We start from the raw sequence: 16,710 nt of genomic DNA on the forward strand, positions 1-16,710 counted from the left end.
GACCTGGATGACTTTTTTTTGCTTCTCGCTTCACCGGGAGAATATCTGAAACAAAAAAAATTATATTACCACGAGAATATAAGAAATGTCAATGTGTTTTAAGTTTGAACTCGGTTTTAACCAATGTTAGCTGAAGCTTGATTTTATATTGTAGCATAAAATCAGTATAAAAATTCATTATACTGTCACGAAGGAAATAAATCAAATTTATTTCACTTAATCGGAAACATTAAAAAATGTGGAATTTATATTACTTGAGCGGAAACATTAAAATTGTGGAATGCGGTCAGAGTGCAACTGCACCTATGATGCAATAGCTAGACTATGCACCTGAGTGTGACCGGACGCGAAAGAGTTGCGAAATATTTCCAGGTACCGAGGGTCGAAAGGTCGTCACGAGTTGTCGGCTAGAGGAGACCTGGTCTGGGAGTTTTTGATTGGTGGAACCAGTGTTTGGAATGCTATAAGAAGGAAGTTGTACCCTAGAGAGGGGTTCATCCAGTCAGTCCAGTTTTGCTGTGCACCACGTCGGAGAAGGCAGTACCTAGCCAGAAGACTCCGCTCACGCCACAGAATGTAGTCGTCCTGAATTCTGCAACCCGCACCGGGTTTACAAATTAATTAAATAGTAAACCATATCTTAAACTATAATAAATCGCGAGTGCCAAACCCTCCAGAAAGCTGCCCTCATAATTGTTTAACAAATGTAAGTATAGATTTATTATTGTAATATTTTGTGCATGTAAAAGGTATTGTTTAAAGTGCTACTTTTGGGAATTATGTTGAAGGTTTTATTCCGATTCACTAAGTTGATAAACCAACCATTTTGTCAATTAGTTTTAACTGTTATTTAGTTATTAAATTATATTTTTCTACCAAGTGGTTTGATTCTACCTCTGAAACAAGATATCGGTAAAGGCGTTTATTAAAGTAATAAACGCACGTCTCGTTTAACTTGTTGAGCCAAAAGGGCTTTACAACTTAAACGTGACAATACATTGAATGGTAATCTAGCACACAACTTAACGTATTATGTTAGAAATTCACTGACTTTAAAAAAAAAATTTTTATGCAAAACACGTATTTGTTAGCGCACGAGAAAACCCACCAGTTAAAAACAGGGCACGGGAAATTGGCACTTTCCAGCGTCCTCACGGAAAAGGTACATTTTTTAAACGAATCCACCAAAAAATAGATAGTTTTCAGACTAGTAAGAATAATGAAAAAAACCTTTCCTACTCAGGTGCGGTAAATGCACTTTTACACACTTATTTGAGTGCGGGAAGGAGTACTTGTCCACACCGGATGCGGTAAAGTTACTTTTCCGCATTGCAAAATTAATTTACAATAAATGTAAAATTTTAAAGGTAATATGTGTAAAGCGAGAATACCCACTTGCACCAACCTTTTTATGAAATGCTCAAGCAAATTAAAAAATTGAAAAAGTCATTAAACAGATAACAAACGAAAGAAAGTCCACAATATTCAGACAGGCTTTAGTTTATAATTCTCTAATTACTCCCTAGGTAGTGAAAGTGATATTTTCATCTCTCAAATGAGGGAGAAAACTTTTATTTTCTATAGAGGTCGTAGAAAATAGTTATTTGCGCATAGTTAAAAGCAGCAGTTAAATATTACTGGGCTTTTCAACCATGTGGTATTGTCTAACTGAGGACAAAAGATCACACCAGCAAACCTTTCAGTTTGCTGGTGTGAAATGTTTAGACTACCATTTTGCTGACAAATCCACCACTTTTATGAAATATCTAAGAAACGGTGCAAGATAGGGAATAGAATAGGAGAGCAAAGAATTAACATTAATTACTAGGCTTCTTGCGAAGAATTCAAAAATTAGATTAGAAACAGTGTATTCCATTTGAAAATCAAAAGTTGGTGTTCTTTCCGACTGATATGGCAACACTGCAAAGTCCAAAATATTTTACATAGAGAGTTTGGAAAGCCTACACTCCAAATTTAAACGAAAAATATTAAGTCGTTTTCTAGATACTTCTAATATACCATCAGCGTGAATCACCCTGAATCTTACATATTATATTAAAAATAGACATCTTTTAAAATTATATTTGATTATGAATTCTATTTAAAAGAAGAAAGTTATGTCAATTCTTGAGAAAACTGAACGCAGTAGCTAAAAACTAAACACGAAACTGAAATCACATCGAAAAAGTGCCTTAAAAATGTTTGTGTTTCACTCCGATATTTTAATAAAGAAAAAAGTTGGGTAAAGTTTTTAAAATGGGCGAAATTCGAAAAACGGCCTCTAGCGCCGCAATCTGACAAGATATCGAAATACGGTTTTTGCCATAACACCGTATCTAGCTGGAAAATGGGGTTTTTCTGTCAAAACACTCTAAATCCTGACACCCTGTACAGGTGATTCAATGATAAAGTTCATTATCTCGTTTGATTTGACGTTTGTGGTCTCACTCGTATATGTTAAATACAAAAGTTTTAGAGAATATTGATATTTATAGTTTAAAATTACTTTTGGATATACAGGTTCTTAGTTTAAAATTACTTTTGGATATAATAGAAAAATAATGTTAAATACAAAAGTTTTAGAGAATATTGATATTTATAGTTTAAAATTACTTTTGGATATACAGGTTCTTAAAGACATGGCAGAAAACATTAGTTTTTTTAAATATACTTTTTTTTTACATTTTTTCCGTCGACCATGTATTGACAGCCTTTTTTGATGGACGATAACGAATGCAAAATCGTTCAATATTGAGTTCCATTAATGCATGATTTTTCAATTGTTTTACTTTAATGCATGATCTTATCAGGCAATCAAATACGCTCATAGTATAGTTCTATCCTTTTTTATTTGTATGAAACAAAGAGAAATAAACACACATTCTTTAGTTGACATCCACCATTACTGGCAGAACAGTTTTTTCAAAACTTTGTAGGATTATAAACCTTTATTATAAACTACAGTTGACGGAAAAATGTTGTAAGAAACTTTTATATTAATAAGCGATTAATAATCTCAATTTTAGTAACGCGTTCACTGCGTTAAACCATTTCGATTATTAATCGCTTTCATTAATACTCTCGTTCGTTAATAATGTCAGATTATTTAATTTTTAATTTTTCTATACAAATATTACTTTTTACTATGATGTAAAATTGACTGTATTGCCATTGTTTCTAAAAGTAGAATACTCATATTTGGTACGAACGTTCTACAGGAACGACAAAAATGATTTATTCAAATCAATCGTATAATAATTGCATTAGATGCTACAGGACGTTCAATTTTTTAAAATATATTTCGATTAATTCAGTTTAAGAAATTTCGATTTTTATAAATGGAACACCCTGTACACTATTTATTTTGTCTGATAGGTTTTACGTATGTCATGTACCTAATTTGAGTAGATTGCAATTTATTTATGGTTTTTAATTTTTACCTTCGATTTAAGTTTAAGTTTAGTTTAATTTAAGTTTTAATTTAAGTTTATAACTAGCTTACGACAAACTAAAAATGCAGGTGTTGTCAACCGTTGGTAGAGTTACAGCATATTCCAGACATCAAAATAATACGATTTAGCTAAATTGTCCTATACCGAAAGTTAATATTACGAAAGATACAGGGTGTGAAAGTTGAAATTTTGTTCTTGTTTTTTTATCATATTATCTAGGTATTTTGATATAAATTACTGAAAATGTATATAAGGGGGTTTTGACAGCCGGTAAATATGATGGTTTCATCTATTTGCAATAGCTGATAGGGGGCGCTACCTGCAGCTTTTTCATCTGCTTAAAAGGACTAATACTTTTTTCTACGCCACTGAAACAGACACACGACTTCAAAATATGATTCTAATATGTTTTCTACGTGAAAAAGGTATACTTGTTTTAAGGCTTAAAAGTTGACCGTTTTTGAGATATCCACTATTTTGATATTGCATGTAGCAACTTTCAAATTAGTAAATATTTATTTTATGAAAGTAAGTTTTTATTTTGCCTTTGTAGAATACTTGTTGTCCAAAAGAAACCTTTTTTTAATGTTAATACTTTAATTTCCAGTGGTTTGTGGTGTAAGTTCTTTCACCAAATTCACTGAAAATACGTAAGGATTTTTTATTTATTTTTATCAGTCTTTTTGTTGTGTTATTTAGCTAAAAGATATTCCAATTAGTTTTTTTAAAGTGTGTATAAATTACGTAAATGTACTTTACCCTTTAACCATTTAACCGTATTAACAATGCAATATTAAAACATTAAATATCTCGAAAACGGTCAACATTTAAGATCTAAAACTAGTATATTTTTTTAAATAGAAAACATATTAGAATAATATTTTGAAGTCGTATGTCCGTTTCAGCTGCGTAAAAAAAAAGTTTAAGTACTTTTAAGCAGCTGAAATAGTTGCAGATAGCGCCTCCTATCAGCTACTGCAAAATAGTAGTAGTAATGCTGTAGCTCTATGTCCCATTACTTATGGTCCACCCTATACAGGGTTATTCACGTTATTTGACACGGAAGATTGTGACTAAACTATTCACTTTCAAAAAAGTTATAGACCTATTGAAGGTATCTTTTAAAAATATTTTCAAGATGTACCGGTTGTCCCAAATGCCGAAAAAGTATCAAAGTCATGTTTTTTCAAATGTAACACCTGGTATATTACTTTATTTTCAGAATCTACGTTGAAAATAAAATTTAATTTCATTGATGTTTCATAGGTCTAAACTTTACAGTTTCTCAGATATTCCTTAAAATTTTGAAGTAGTATAAACTTGTCAAAATCAAATGGAACCACAGTTACAGTATATGCAAATTTAATTACCTATCGAAAATTATTAAGGTTTCGTACCTCTAATTGTTAACGTTTTCTTGGAAAAATCGACATTTCTTAAAGTAGAGCTGACTGACTGATTTTTGATATCGTTCAAAGATCACTTGGTAGTAAGTAAGTAAGTAATTCATAAAAATAATTAAATAAATCATTCAAACAAAAATAATTCATAAAAATGTTTAAAACGGCGACAATTCGACTACAAACTACTAAAACTAAACTAAACACTAAACATCCAACTACTCCGTTTTCGAGTCCTTCAGCAACATTATTAAGTATCTTAATGGATATACTCCTAAAAATTTCGCTAATCTCTGGTCATTTCTCAAGGGTATCAAAAATGACTCAAAATCGGTGCGAGTTCGAGAAATGTTGACTTTCCAAGAAAACGCGAACAGTTAGCCATAGGAGACCTCAATAATTTTCGATAGATAATTAAATTTTGCATCTACTTTAACCATAAAATAGGTGGTGTTCAATTTGATTTTGACAAGTTGTGAAAGTTTAAAGGTTGCAATTATTGGGAGAAAAATGTTGAGACATCCTGTATGAGCTACACAATTTCTCACCCATGGATCCTAAAACTTGATCATTTAGTAGGTCCCAAGCCAATTTTGAGTGATAAAAATCAATCAGAGGTTGAGTGATTAAACATTAAAATATGTTCAAAATTTTTACAAAATAACGAATATCTGAGAAACTGTAAAGTTTAGACGTACCAAACCTCAATGTCATTCATTACCTTTTATTTTCAACGTAGATCCTGAAAATCAAATAAAATACTAGGTATTCCATTTGAAAAAATATAACTTTGATACTTTTTCTGCATTTGGGACAACCGGTACATCTTGAAAATATTTTTAAAAGATACCTAAAATAGGTCTATATCCATCCCAGAATCAAATATTTGTTGAAAGTGAATACTTTAGTCACAATTTTCCGTGTCGAATAACGTGAATAACCCTGTATAATTGATAAAAAAACAAATGTTTTAATTTTGTATGTCATTAACAACAATTTAAAATGTTTATAGTTCAATTGAATTGTTAAAGACAATTTTCAGATTATAGTTTAGTTAAAATGAAGGTAAAAGTTAAAACATATAAATAAATCGCAGACATTTAAATTAGGTAGGTATATGACATACTTCACAAAAGTTGAATTGTAAAAGATATCAGAAAAATAAGTAATAGGCTGTTCCATTTAAAAAAGTCGAAATTACGTAAGCTGAATTAGTCAACACGGTGTTTCATGGTAAATGCGTTATACAGGATGTTTCACGATAAATGCGTCATATTTTAGAGTGTGATTAAAGGTCAAAAAATAACTCTAGTTTGCTATATAAACCATGGTCCAAAGATGTTTCGTTATGTAGATACAGGGTGTTAAAGTTTGGGTAAAAAAATCAAAATTTACTTATTTCATTAAAACAATAAGAGATATTTTCGTAAAACTTTTTAGGTGTCAACGATAAAGTTCGTTTTGCCATTAAAAAATATATTTTTTATATTTGCCAGTGGCGTCCAATCAAACAAGTTATTGACCATTTTTGCAAAAAAAATATGTACGCCACTGTTTTTCCAAAAAATGTAAATCAGTTCTGAATTTCTTATTCAATTTAACACAGAAAAAGTATCTAGTAACTTTTTGGTACGTCATCTCGTTTTCGAATAAAAAATCCTGCAAAAGTACCCTTACAATTAATACTAAATCTTCGAATTTCGCCTCTATTCAATATTAAAATTTTGATTTATTCAGTTTTTTTATGAAAAAATAGGAAGATACTGCTTGTTCCTATCGAATAATTTTTTTTTTAAAAACACTAAATTAATAAAAATTTAGATATTGATTAATAAAATAAACAGTCGACGATTTAGAATTGATTTTATGGGTACATTTTTATGATTTTCAATTTTTTATTGGAAAACAGAAAGGTGTACCGAAAAGTTACTAGATAGCTTTCCTGTTCTAAATTGAATGGGGAATTCAAAATTGATTTGCGTTTAATGGAAAAAGAGTGGTGTATACATATTTTTTTGCAAAAACATTCAGGAACGTATTTGATTGAACGCTACTGGCAAAATAAAAAATTATGTTTTTTATTGCAAAACGTGCCTTATCGTGAACAGTTGACACCTACAAAGTTTTATAAAAATATCTGAAACCGGTTTGGCTCTCAATTGGATACCACTGGCAAAATTGAAAAATATGGTTTTTTATTCCAAAGCGTGCTCTGTTGTTGACCCTACAAAGTTTTATAAACATAGGTATCTGCAGCCCTTTTGAAGAAATAAATAAATTTAGATCTTTTTATGCAAACTTTGACACCATGTATCTCCATAGCAAAACATCTTTGTTTAAGTAGTGTTATTTTGTTATATTTAATCAAACCATAAAATATGACGCATTTATCATGAAACACTCTGTAAAAAAATTGAACGCCCTGTAGCATCTAACGCAAATTTATTTGCGTAAATCTAACTTGTGGTCCCTGTGCAAACAATGGTAATTGGTAATACAACCAATTTTATATCAGAGTAAAAACTAATATCTTAAAAAATTCAATATTAGTAAAACCTTGAGGAAAACTTTCAGGTTGAAGTATAGACAACATAAAACTTTTCAAATTCTACCTAGTATCTACAAATGTATTAAAAAATATAAGGTTCTATTTAAAAAAACTAATGCCTGGTTTATACCTTCAAATTAAAAAATTTATTTTAATTTAAATTACATGTAAAATTGAATGAAAATTATTGTGGTTTATACTTTTCAAGATATGCTAAATTAAATGACATAGATGTGTTTTTGACTTTCACGTATTCTAGTCTTATTTTAACCTAAAAAGAGTGAAAGAGTTTAGCTATAAAATAATCATTTGTAAAGTTAAAAACATTAAACCAGGAATGAAGTTTTCTTTGGCAGTGGTTACCGCAATAGTCGGAATTGGTGTATCTTTGATAAAACGATGGAAAAGAAATTGGAGATATGGAGTAAGACCGCTAAACAGAGAATGAGAAAAAAAAAACAAATAAAGTTTAACATTTTATCACAACGAAAAATGATAAAGGGTTCACAAATTAGCCTCAGTTTCACCCAATGGTGAAAGTTGGTTCACTTTTAAGTTAACATTAGTTTTAGTTTTGTGTAAATTTTAAGTACAGCATGTCATATACAAATGTGTAGCTTTAACTTTGATAAAATTAAATTGACTTTAACGAAAATATAGTAAAAATAAAAAAATAAATAAAAAATAAAAATAATAAATAAAGTAAATGTTCATTAAAGACAAATTTATCACCCGGTTTATACTTCCAAATTAACGAATTAAACTAAAAAGTTAAATTAAGTTAAGTTTTAACTTAAATTTAAAAAGTTAAAGCCACATGTTTGCCAACTTTAAACTAAGGGCAAATTCTTGAAACCTTCGTTGTGATAAAATGTGAAACTTGATTTGTTTTTTCCTTCATTCCCTGTTTATCGGTCTTACTCCATATCTCCAATTTCATTTCCATCGTTTTGTCAAGGATACACCGATTCCAACTAGTGTGGTAACCACAGCCAAAGAAAACTTCATCCATTAGTTATTATTTTAAATTTTACAAATGATTATGTTATAGCTGAACTTTTTCATGAATTTTTCACCCTCTTTAGGTTAGAATATGTCTAAAATACGTCAAAGCCAAAAAAACACATCTATGTCATTTAATTTAGCATATCTTGAAAAGTATAAACCACAATAATGTTCATTCAATTTTACATGTAATTAAAATTTAATTTAATTTTTTAATTTGGAGGTATAAACCGAGCATTACATGTAATTAAAATCAAATTATTTTTTTTAATTTAAAAGTATAAACCGAGCAGGGATGTGCAAATGACCACTTTTTTTGATTTTGACCAGGGCAGTGGTCAAAACTGGTTAAAACCGATCAAAATGGTTGAAACTGGTTAAAACCAAAATAAAAAATGTATTCCTAGAATAAAAAATTAAAAAATATATAAATTAGGTGTAGAAAAATGTAACAAACTGATTTCTGTATATAGAATGTTAAATTTAAAAATAAAACAAGATAAAAATTTTGAAAGGTAGGAAGACAATGATGACTGGATGTAGGTATAATAGACAGGTTTATAATTTGTTGGCTTTTTGTTGTTTAAATGTTTCTTTTTGTTTAAAATAATTTTTTTTTTATTTTGAGTACAAATGTTTGTATATTTTGATGTAAAACATTTCTTAAAAAATAACTAAAACAATTTGATATATATATTTTTTTAATTTTGAACTTTTTGGTTTTGACCCGTTTTGACCACTAACACTAAAGTTTCCAAAACAAATTTGACCAGGGCAGTTTTAACTGGGTTAAAACCAATGGTTTAAACCACACTGTCCAAAACTTGCCAACCCTGAAACCGGGCAAAATACTTTTCAAGTTATGTTAAATTAGATAGCATAGATGTGTTTATGACTTTGGACATATTCTAACCTACCAAAAAACAAAGTGTTAGTGTACAATGATGATTATTGTGTTAAAGGTAAAATGAAAACTGTATTGCTTTTTATTTTTGTTAATGTTACTAGAATTAAACTAGATTCATAGTTCTAGTTCCGCAAGAAGAAGTAATCACTAAGCTGCAGTAAAAATAAATAATATATTTATAACATAAAATATTGATGGTTTATAAGACTTTGGGGTTATGTTATTTCCTTCTTACTAAAGTCGAACTATGAATTGACATGGCTACTACTGCTTGCTGCTTATTTCTTGCGGAATTAGAACTACAAATCTAGCTTTAAAACAGTTAACTCACCTTAAAACTTGCTATTTAATCCACTGTTGTACCTAATGTAGATAGTTTAATATATTGCACACAATTTTTCTTCTTCAACTTGACTTGATTGCAGTCCCTGGGAAATGTAGTCACTTTCTTCATAAAAGTTGTGCTTTTTCATCCACATGGAAAAGTAGTGATGTATGCAGCATATACCAGTTGCAGATCTGTAAGACTAGCCGAATTAGTTACTAGAACCACCCTTAAAAAATGTTAGTACAAAAATGTGTAGTAATGATGCATCAGCAATAGCATGGTTTATTACATAGGTTAGGTATGAAATTGTCATTGTAATCTTACCTGGGCCAGCAGCTGTTCCATCCATTATGTCAATCAAAAAATATACATTTACTTGATTTTAGTGTATAATCTTCACCAATTAAATTGTTAGATTTTGTCATAAAAATATAATTAATTTTAGCAGCATGCTAAAACAAATAAACAAAAGCAAAGTGACAAGTGGAAATTTTACTTGACAACACAACAGATCCAAGAGGGCGGCCCTATCAGCACAACCTGTTTCCTCGAAACGCTACCTCGCGTGACGTCACAGTGGGTGCTCGGGTGCACAGTATTAATATAATACACACACACAAACAATCTCTATTTCCGAGGAAAAAGGCTATCGACCTACCGGTCTTTCTGCCAATGTTACAGAAACAAAGCTTAATGTATCCACATAAATATTTGTTAAAAAAAAAAAAATAAATAATGTTTTACAAAGAAAAGGTTAAAATTAATAGTTAGTCCGTTTTTTTAGGTAAAATGTTCCAACAGAGTATATTGAGGAAAGGCGTAGCGAGATTGTCTATTTGGTCTTGTGAGGGAGATGGGGTTTATAATTGTCCAGTTGTGGGGGTTGCCTTTTCATTTTGCCTCTAGTTTCGTTAATCGTTCTGTTATTTTTGTCATTTGTGTCCGTTCGTAGAGTAATTCGTTGGTTGGGTTATGTAGCGGGTTTTGAGGATGTCTAATCTTGGTTACTAGTCTAAGTGCAATTTGTTCTGTAGTTTGTATGTGTTTTTTTGTTTTGCTGGTCGCATTAACTCTTAGTATGTGTCCGTAGTCGAGTAGAGGTCTGCAAATAGATTTGTATATTTTAGTTGCAGTTTTTGTGCTTATACCTCTGTTCTTGTACGTCAGGGCTCTGAAATGTTTAGTTCGTTTAATAATTTCAGTTCTCACATTTTGTGCATGTTTTGTAAATTTGAGTTTTTGGTCAAGTGTTATCCTTAAGTATTTTATTTCTGGGCTTGGTGTAGTTACATTACCGTCTGCTGTTATTGTAGGAGCCAGGGGTAATATTTTATTGTCGAAAGCAGTTCTACAGTTTGAATGTGCAAATAGTGAGTATATAATAAATTTCCAGTTTAAACAGTAATAAGTCAGTGAGTGAAAGATCATCATTTTTAAAAACATTTATTATTTTTTACATGTATACAGATTTGCAATGCATCATTAAAAATTTTGAACATTAATGCCCGCTTTCCTAGATCTGTGCACGACTCTGCAATTTGGCAGACATCAATTGTTCGCACACATTTAGCAAGAAATTTTAAAGAACATAGAAATGAGTTGACTTATTTACTAGGTAACTCAACAAAAGAAAGCTTTAGTTTTGCTTTGCCTTTTTTTCAAATACAATCATATTACATGTGCTAATTAGACTCTTTTATAGGTGATTCTGGATACCCTCTTGAGCCTTGGCTGTTAACTCCTATTCTCCATCCACAAAATGATAATGAACGTCAATTTAATATACGCCACAGATCAATTCGAAATGTTATTGAGCGAACTAATGGTGTCTTAAAACAAAGATTTAGGTGCATTTTAAAACATCGAACACTACATTACTCACCAGAGAAGGCAGCCAATATAATTTATTCCTGTGCTATTTTACATAACCTTTGTATTTTAAGGAATGAAAATTTAGACGACTACAATGGTATTTATTTACTACAAACTCTACAGATATAACTATCCAATTACAGAGTAGGCAAAACGAAAAACAAAGACAAAAAAAAAATACATTTGTTCTAACTACTGCCTATAACTAATTTAATTTAAATTAATTCATTTGTTTCTCTTTTAAATGAGTTAAAGCCTAAACTAAATATATCAATATTATCCTGAATTTGGTTATATAGACTACACATTACATTGATAGGAGAATTGCAATAGTAATTAGTTCTAGTATTATCGACATAGAATGTTGATGGTTTTCTAGTTCTGTAAGTTGAAACACAAAAATTTAATTTAGCAAATAGTTCAGGATCACTTATAAGATTGTGTATTAATTTATACAAGAAGACAATAGATGCGATTTTTCTACGATTTTCTAGAGGTTTGAGATTATGTGCTTTCATGACATCAATTTTGGGTATATGGATTTCAAACCTACCAGTTTCCTTATAATATATATATCTTAAGAATCTATTTTGCACATATTGTCCATATGGGACACTATGGAGGTGCTGTTGTCGCCTGAGGATTCCACTAGCAAACATTTAGAAGAAGAGACAGTTACAACACTTACAACACATGATCAAATAATAGATCCTGTAGAAACACCACGATCTGGTAATAAATGATGAGTATTTTGTAAATATTTTCGACAACGACCTTAATCTGTCCCATTTTCAGAAAAAAAAAGGAAAAAATCTAGTCAACAACCCATTGTTGAGGCCACAGAGTTGCTCTCCGTTGCCTGAACTATATAGGAGCAGATGAAGGTTCCGCACAGCGAGAATAAATCATGTACTGACCACATCTGCGCTGTTTTGAATAATTTGCCACCAGAAGTTGCAAAAGAAAAAAGGAAAAAACTCTTAATGATTTCGTATGAAGACTAGAATAAGTTAGTTTAAGTTTTTTAGTCAAAAATTATTAATAGCTTAGTTATGAAACTGTCTATATAGTATTTATTTCACAATGTATTGTAAAGTCAAACCCAAACGGATTTATAATAATGGTTATTTTTAACCTCAATGTTTTTTTAGGAACTTCACAAGTTAACCAAAATATAGAAGTCATAGATGTAGAAGTTGCCAACACTCAAATTATGGACAAATGAATTAGCATTGAGAACGCATTAAAATTCGTATTAATGCGTTTAAACGCATTAGAAATTTCGAATAAGCAGGTTCCAGAAAATAGGAGTTGTCGCTGCCAATAAAACTACCTGTATCTTCAATAACTCTCCTTTTAGAAGCAGAAAATGAGATAATAAAAACGGAAGAGAATAAAAAGCAAATGGTAGGTAACATCAAATTTACAATGAAAGTTTGTGGCAGTATGTTATCACTTGTAAACATTTCAGATGCATAAGTTCCTGCAAGTATCGGGAAAAAACGCAGCCGATTTCACTAGAAGAGGATTAGCGACAATTTTTACCAATGAATTGGCGGTTCAGTGTTCTTGGACAGGCCAACAAAATAATTTCAGAGTAAAAAACTCTGAATTTGTTCGGATATTAAAAGGCAATTTTTTTTTGTATAAATGTATTATGTTTTACATTTATTATGTATCTACTTCACAGAAGCCGTACAGCACGTATTCAAGTCAGCCAAGGATAAAGACATTGAAACGTATATGATGGATTGGTTCCGACATGGGAACCAAAGATTGAAAAGGTCCTTAAATTAATTTCATCGCGTTCAGAGCAGTCATAAATAAGAAATAGAAATTTCAAATTGATATTTTTAAATGGATTATTTAATGCAATACATTAATAAAATATATGTTAAACTTTCAGCTGAACAAGATTTATCATCAGGTTAGACGTAGTTATTTTTTATTATTATACTCATAAGATATAAGATATACTAAATATAAGTTAAGTATACAGGGTGTCCCGTGACTCGACCGACAATACCTTTGCCATGTCTAGGTGTTCTATGAGTCATTCTGATGACAAAAGGTCAGAGCCACTATACATATAGATAAATTCTTTTTTGCTTTGGAAAAATTAGATATGCAACAAATAACTTTTACTATTCATTATTAGGCTTTTCATATTTTCTTGAATATCTCTTATACAAAAACGAATTGACCTATGGTTGCTACAATTTTGTTCATCAGAATAACTCTTTAGAACCCTTTGTCTTGGTATACCTTTGTCTGTCGAGTCACGGGACACCCTGTATTGTTAGTAAAAGTTAAGATTTGTTTTTATTTAGAATCTGTTCATTAATTTATTTTAGATGTATTTTTTAAATACATATTTTTTTCCCTGCATTTTATATGCAAATAATGTGAAATACAAAAAGATCTGTTTTAACAGGAATATGTTTTATTATATCATAAATAATAATTTAAAATTAGTGGTTTAATAATATTTTTTATACCTTTACTGTTACGGCACTAAGTCGTATTCGTAAGGCAGAACCATTTTGTTGAACGCTCTCGACAAGGATTTTGTTGAATCAAAACTTTTTACTTTACGTTTAACTTAATGTTATTTTTCCTGAAAGTAACTTTTATTTGGTTGGTTTGGATTTTCATAAAAGACTTATTTTTAAACTTTAAGATCTGTTATAGGTATATGCCAGTGCAGAAAGGAGATTTATTTATTCATGTGCAGCGTTACTTTTCATAATGTGACAAGGTGTGGTGCCTTTATTTTTGAGTTTAGAATAAAATTTCTTATATGAAAGTTATAGGTATTTTGTATACATGCTGTCTGACAAAAACACCAAGAACAATGAAATTAACAAAATCTACATTTTTAAATGACACTGGAAAATGTTATTACATAAATAAACCGCTTTCCTGCATTTCTTCCGTTTCAAAGACGAAAATGTCAGTGCTTTACCTATGTATTTTTGAAATGACACAATGCAGCCAATTTATTTATGTAAAATATATGCAGAGTGTTCGTTTGGAAAAACGTATATTCAGGCGAATTTCTTGATTTGCCATCTACGTTTTATTTTTTTATTGACAGCACGTATAAAATATTTATGCAAATATCTTAACTTTTGTATAAGTTTTTTTTTCTAAATTGAAAAATATATAATAAACAACCTCAGCTTGTCACATTATAGAAACTAACCTTGTAGAAATGGAAACGATGCTGGAACGATTTTTACACCAGCATGTGTCGATACTGGTTAGACACAGTTTCGGTTTAATGTCGTAGCCAAAACGAAAATGTTCTAAAAGAGAGTCAAAACTAAAAAGGAACATTTTTAACGTAACAGGGAGAATGTTGAGTTGCGGGACATATAACGAACGTTTAAACTTAAAAAAGATGTAAATGTGTCAAATAAATAACGAAACAAAGAAACATAGAAACTAAATTGTATTGAAACAACGACGTTATTTTGTTTAGTGGGTAATCTAATAATAAACATTGATAAAAAAGTGGAATCACCTGGGTTTACTTGACCCTGCCGGCTGCCCCCCTGAACGGTGTTATTTAATTTATTATTATTGTAACATTTGTTCCTGTATAGCTGTGATTAATAATTTATTGATGGGTAACCAAATTAAAGTCTGACAAATGGGTAAGAAAATCTACTTTTACGTTAATTTATTGTTATAATGTGTTATGTTTATAGATTTAAAAACTAAAAGTTCTCCGATGACGGAAGAACAAAAGTGAATTATGATGGAATTTATAAAGAAAACTCCAATTTTACAAACCGGAAAACTTTCAAATGGAGTGTCTTACAAAGACGTGTCAAAACTATGGTGTGAATTAACAGATATTCTGAGTTCTGTCCCAGTGCCACGTAAGGAATGGAAGGATTGGAGAAAAGCAAGTAAAAATTTATATAATTTTTCTAAAAAAGCCATAAAAATCAAATACAACTTTTTGTTGTGCTTAATCAAATTACCCACCACAGCAGGGTACTACGCTGTGATACAAGGTGTTTTATATTCAACATATGTTTATGCCATAATTAAAAAACGAAAGATTTCAGCAAAAAACAAACTACGTCACTGGATTCTACGGAAAAATATCTATAAGAATCCGTTTTCACCTCTTCAAAAAGTTTAAAGATATCTGAGATACGGTGGGTACCTCAACAATGATATTTTTCAATTTTCCCCTGTATCTTAACAACGAAATGGGTTATGACAATTCTGCTGACGCCATGTTAAATTTCACAAAAAAGTAACACACTGTCGCAAAAACCGCAACCCCGTATCTTTAAAAATAAGTGAGATACCTTACAAGAGTGTCGAAAATAGGACACCCTGTACACCAACATTCTTTTAGCTATGCGATTAATCGATTCAGATACTCACTTAGTAGGTACGGTATGGAAAAAACGATGTGGTTTGCCAAAAGCAGTTGTATTAAAGAAACTTCAAAAAGGTCAAATATTTGCGCAGCAGAGTAGGGAGGGTCTAATTTTTATAAATTGGAAAGACAACATAAATGTTTTTATGCTGTCAAGTAAACATACTGACAAAATGATCGAGGTGAGGGGCACAATAGGGGTAAAACTAAAACCTGAAGCTGTTTGGGCTTCATTATATCAGGGCTAACGAATCTGTCGATCTATCTGATAAGATAGTCGCCTTCGAGTTACTTTTGATCACATCTATGGCGAACGCATACATACCGGGTGTCCAAAAGCACCCTGGACATAGGAGATTAACATGGGAAAACGGTTTTGATTTTTTTGCGCCTGTACGGTTTATTTAATGGAAAAACGCTTTAGATAAAAGTTGTAGAGCACATTTTCGGCTATCAACTCGTAATTTTTTCAATACCGTAGATTTGACCATTAAGACGAAAAACGGCTCTAAAATTCGGAAATTTTAAATCTCGCGCCAAGCGGTCGTTCAGGAAAGTTTATATCCGGCCGTGCTACCAACCTTTCAAAATCATAACAAATCGCTGTCAGTAATTCTGTAATCAAAACATTCAAAACAAGTTTATTTAGTAATAATTTTGAGTTATTATCCACATAATGCGAAGAAAATGCAAATAAATCGTGATAAAAACACTTTATCAGTAGGCACAGCCCAAAAATCTGGTAAGTTGCGTTTATAACCTCATTCAATGTCTCTACTAAACTTATTTACTTTGT

General features: G+C 30.6%; 1 long non-coding RNA gene across 1 annotated transcript in view; it reads left to right on the forward strand.

The window, feature by feature from the left end:
* LOC145738266 (uncharacterized) overlaps positions 1 to 16,710 on the forward strand; it is a 266,136-nt gene that overhangs the window by 65,765 nt on the left and 183,661 nt on the right. The gene's annotated exons all lie outside the window — the stretch shown is intronic.

This window comes from Ips typographus, linkage group LG15, assembly GCF_016097725.1.
Source record: "Ips typographus isolate SLU linkage group LG15, UJ_Ityp_2.0, whole genome shotgun sequence".
Classification (NCBI taxonomy): domain Eukaryota; kingdom Metazoa; phylum Arthropoda; class Insecta; order Coleoptera; family Curculionidae; genus Ips; species Ips typographus.